Genomic DNA, 4,234 nt, shown 5'->3' with positions numbered 1-4,234 from the left:
ATATATGGATACCATGCTGCCACCTTTTAGTCACACTTAACGTCCATAGGGAATTTTGATGGGGGGTAATTATTTGTATGGAAACCATATAGAAAACATGTAGGCAGGCACAGCATCCATAGGGTTATTTTAATGAACTGTGATTATAAATACAGATAACATGCAGACACATTGTAGGCACACACAGCGACCATAGTGGATTTTGATGGGTAGTAATTATTTGTATGGAACCCATATGTAAAACATGTTGGCACGCACAAAATCCATAGGGTTATTTAAATAAACTGTGATTTTAAATACAGATACCATGCAGACACCTTGTTGGCACACACAGCTTCCATAGGGGATTTAGACGGGTTGTAATTATTTGTATGGATACCATATAGACACCATGTGGGCACACAAAGTGTCCATAGGGTTATTTTAATGAACTGTGATTTTAAATCAGACACCATGCTGACACCTTGTTGGCACACACAGCGTCCATAGGGGATTAAGATGGGTTGTAATTATTTGTATGGATACCATATAGACACCATGTGGGCACACAAAGTGTCCATAGGGTTATTTTTATGTTCTGTTATTTTATATATGGATACCATGCTGCCACCTTGTAGGCACACACAGTTTCCATAGGGAATTTTGATAGGGGGTTATTATTTGTATGGAACCCATATATAAAACATGTTGGCACGCACAACGTCCATAGGGTTATTTAAATGGACTGTGATTTTTAAAACAGATATAATGCTGACACATTGTAGGCACACACAGCGTCCATAGGGGATTTTGATGGGTGTTAAATATTTGTATGGAAACCATATAGAAAACATGTTGGCACGCACAGTGTCCATAGGATTATTTTAATGGACTTAGATGTTAAATACAGATACCATGCTGACACCTTGTTGGCACACACAGCGTCCGTAGGGGATTAAATGGGTTGTAATTATTTGTATGGATACCATATATACACCATGTGGGCACACAAAGTGTCCATAAGGTTATTTTTCTTCTTCTTCTTCTTATTGTAGGCCTTACGGCCTGTTTTTAAGAGGGATTAGCCTCCTGCGACGTCGATTCCCAGCTATCGGCCCATCTCTTTGGTGGTCTGCCCGGGAGTCGTCTACCATGGGGTTGGCCGTACAATGCGATGTGGGGGAGTCTGGATGGTTCCATTCTCCTCACATGCGCATACCATTGTCTTCTTCTTTGCCTTCCCCACCTAACGACATCTTCGATTTTGCATATTTCCCTGATCTTGGCATTTCTCAATCTATCTCCAAGACTCTTGCCTGTTATGCTTCTCAGAGTCTTCATTTCTGACACTCTGAGCGTGTTTTTTGTGGCAGCGGTGTCTGCTCTACTTTTGATTCCATACGTCATGATGGGTCGGACACAAGTTTTGTATATCTTGATCTTGCTGCCGATCTTCATCTCAGGGTTTTTCCATATAGCATTTTTCAGGCATCCTGAGATGGCTGCAGCTTTGTTCACTTGCCCCATCACTTCGTATCGCAGATCCGTCTGAGCACACAGGTCCACACCCAGGTATTTAAACTTTTCCACCTGCTCTACCAAGACGCCGTCCACAGTCACGCTACATCCCACTGGGGTGCGAGAGAACACCATACTCTCAGTCTTTGTTGCGGATATAGCCATATTGAATTTTCGGCTAGCAAGGTGGAATGTGTTCAAGAGTAGTTGCAGCTCCCCTTCAGTCTCAGCGAATACAACGGCATCATCCGCATAGCAGACAACATCGATGGTTTTCTCTCCCAGTCTGTATCCTTTATGTAGTCCTTTAATATCCTCCACAATCCCATCCATGATGAGATTGAAGAGGAATGGACTCAGACTGTCACCCTGCCTGATGCCGGTACCGACTCTAACGGGATTTGAGAGATTACCATCTACTCTGATTCTGGTGTTTGTGTTTGAGTTGAGTTGCCTGATTATGTTGACTATTTCCGGGAGCGTTCCTCTTTCAGCCAGTATTTGCGTTATATCATTAAGTCTGGCTCGTTCAAACGCCTTTGTGAGGTCAATAAAGCATACGAATGCCGGCCTATTATATTCAATAGCTTTTTCTTTTATTTGCCTCACTACAAATACTGCATCTGTTGTGGAACAATTTTTTCGGAAACCTTGTTGCTCTTCGCTATTTTGAATGGTCACTTCTAGTTTGGACTTCAGGATCTGTGTGAAAAGTTTAAGAGTTGAACATAACAATGATATTCCTATATAATTATCCGGGTTACTTCTCTGTCCTTTTTTGAATATAGGGGTTGTGATACTAGTTTTCCAATCGGCTGGTATATGAGATGTTGCTAGTATCTTGTTGAACAGTTTATATAGTTCTCGACTTAAACTTTCCCCTGCGTGAATGGAATGAATTTCCCTGCGTGAATGGAATGAATGAATTTGGAAGGAATGGAATGAATTTCCCCTGTGGAAATGGGTCGTATCAATCAATTTATTTATTTTTTCCCAAATCCCCCGATTTTATCAATGCGCCCTCAAATTAAAATTTTTCAAAGGGTAGATACGTAGTGCAATGGTAAGCACGCTCGGCTACCGTTCTGGAGGTCCCGGGCTCGATTCCCAGGGGGTCAAATATATATTAGTGGATTTTCACCGTAATATTTATTCAATATTACCCTGGACTGGTACCTGAATACGAGGGCTGATCACCTTTCCTTTATTTGTAAACGATCAAGATGACTCTGCGTTTGTATGACGCAGTGCCCTATGCACCATTGGGGTTCGGGTAAAGGCTTTAAAAAAAAGATACGTAGTGAGGTTTTTTCGCAAACACCATTAGAGAAGAGTTGCTCATAATCTTCGAGTGTCTCTTTTTTTCATATCCTAACGTCTAAGTTACTGTAAAACGTGCTTACGCTACGGCTTATGCAACACCGCTTATCATGGCCCTACTGAGGCTTCAATATTTTTCATTTATATAGCCTGTACCTACTCGGGAATTGATTTTCTCTTTATATTTCTTTTTCTGTGGTCTCAATGCTGTGAATTGGTCTGCAGCAACAAATGACACCTACTTTCATAAACCGGTTTATATCGTTACTATAATTTTATGTAATTCACGAGTGAAATTCCAAGGCAAAAACAATTTATTTAACTGAGAAGTACCTACTTCTTATTTTCCACGGTAGGTACCGTGAAAAAACTTCTAAATAATGGGCAAAGGAAAAAAAAGTACTGACAACTGGCAGCCCGAAAGATTGTTTTGACAGATGTCAAATTGTGTTATCGAGGGCTATACGTAATACAGGGGGGGTCGACTCGTAAACGTCAGATTGTTCAAAAAACGACCAGAAATGACGAGACACACTAATACACTAACAAAAACACCAAAACGGGAACGAAAAATACGAGATACCAACAAGTTGTTCAAATATTTCAAATATATATACGCAAACTATGGTTATAGACAATTATCGATAGAAAAATAGAAATCCGTATATGAAGAACTTGATAATATTGAGTATTATGCCAAAGTTAAAGTTAAATTTTGCGTATGAAAGTGTAGTTTTTCTTACTTGACACAACGCTCCCTTGAACTTCCGCAGCACCCCCCAAATGCAAAAAATTTAAAAACGCCTAGCCAGACTTTCAAAACGCCCACAAAGCGGCGCTGGCACCCCCGTTAAGAAACATAACTTCAGAAAGTGGTGAGCACTCCTTCCGCCCTTTTAAAATATTGTATTTTCTAGAATTTTAAATATAATATAGTAATTTGAAAATTCTATCGTTTTTGTTTTTGTTGAAAAGCCTTATATTTATACATAGTTTGAGATAATAATTTCAAAAAAAGTTACCATTACCATTTACCATTGTAAGGCTGAGTTGAGTAACCATTATTAATCGCCTGAACTCTTTTTATAAATGTCGCGTTTTAGCCGTGACCTTTCTATTTTTGTTTACACTGAAATAAATAAATTTAGATAGTGAAATATCTTCTTTTTAGTATTAATATTATAATTTTGAAAATATGTAATTCAACAAATTTCAATATAAATACCATTTAACCTGAAAAAATAATGATAAATATTTCGGCGGGTGGATTCGACATTCAGCCGCGGCGAAGTCACGCCCAGCCGGGAACTTAGTACTTCTAGCCGTTTACGTCACTTCCGGCCGCTGGCGAATATCACTTCTAGCCATAAAAAATCGAGGCAGTTGGCGGTCTTTATATAAATTAGTTAGTCTGTGC

This window comes from Brachycentrus maculatus, unplaced genomic scaffold, assembly GCF_059751285.1.
Source record: "Brachycentrus maculatus isolate JH-2025_06_01 unplaced genomic scaffold, ASM5975128v1 h1tg000044l, whole genome shotgun sequence".
In the NCBI taxonomy this organism is placed as follows: domain Eukaryota; kingdom Metazoa; phylum Arthropoda; class Insecta; order Trichoptera; family Brachycentridae; genus Brachycentrus; species Brachycentrus maculatus.
Note: the sequence above shows the minus strand (reverse complement) of the source record.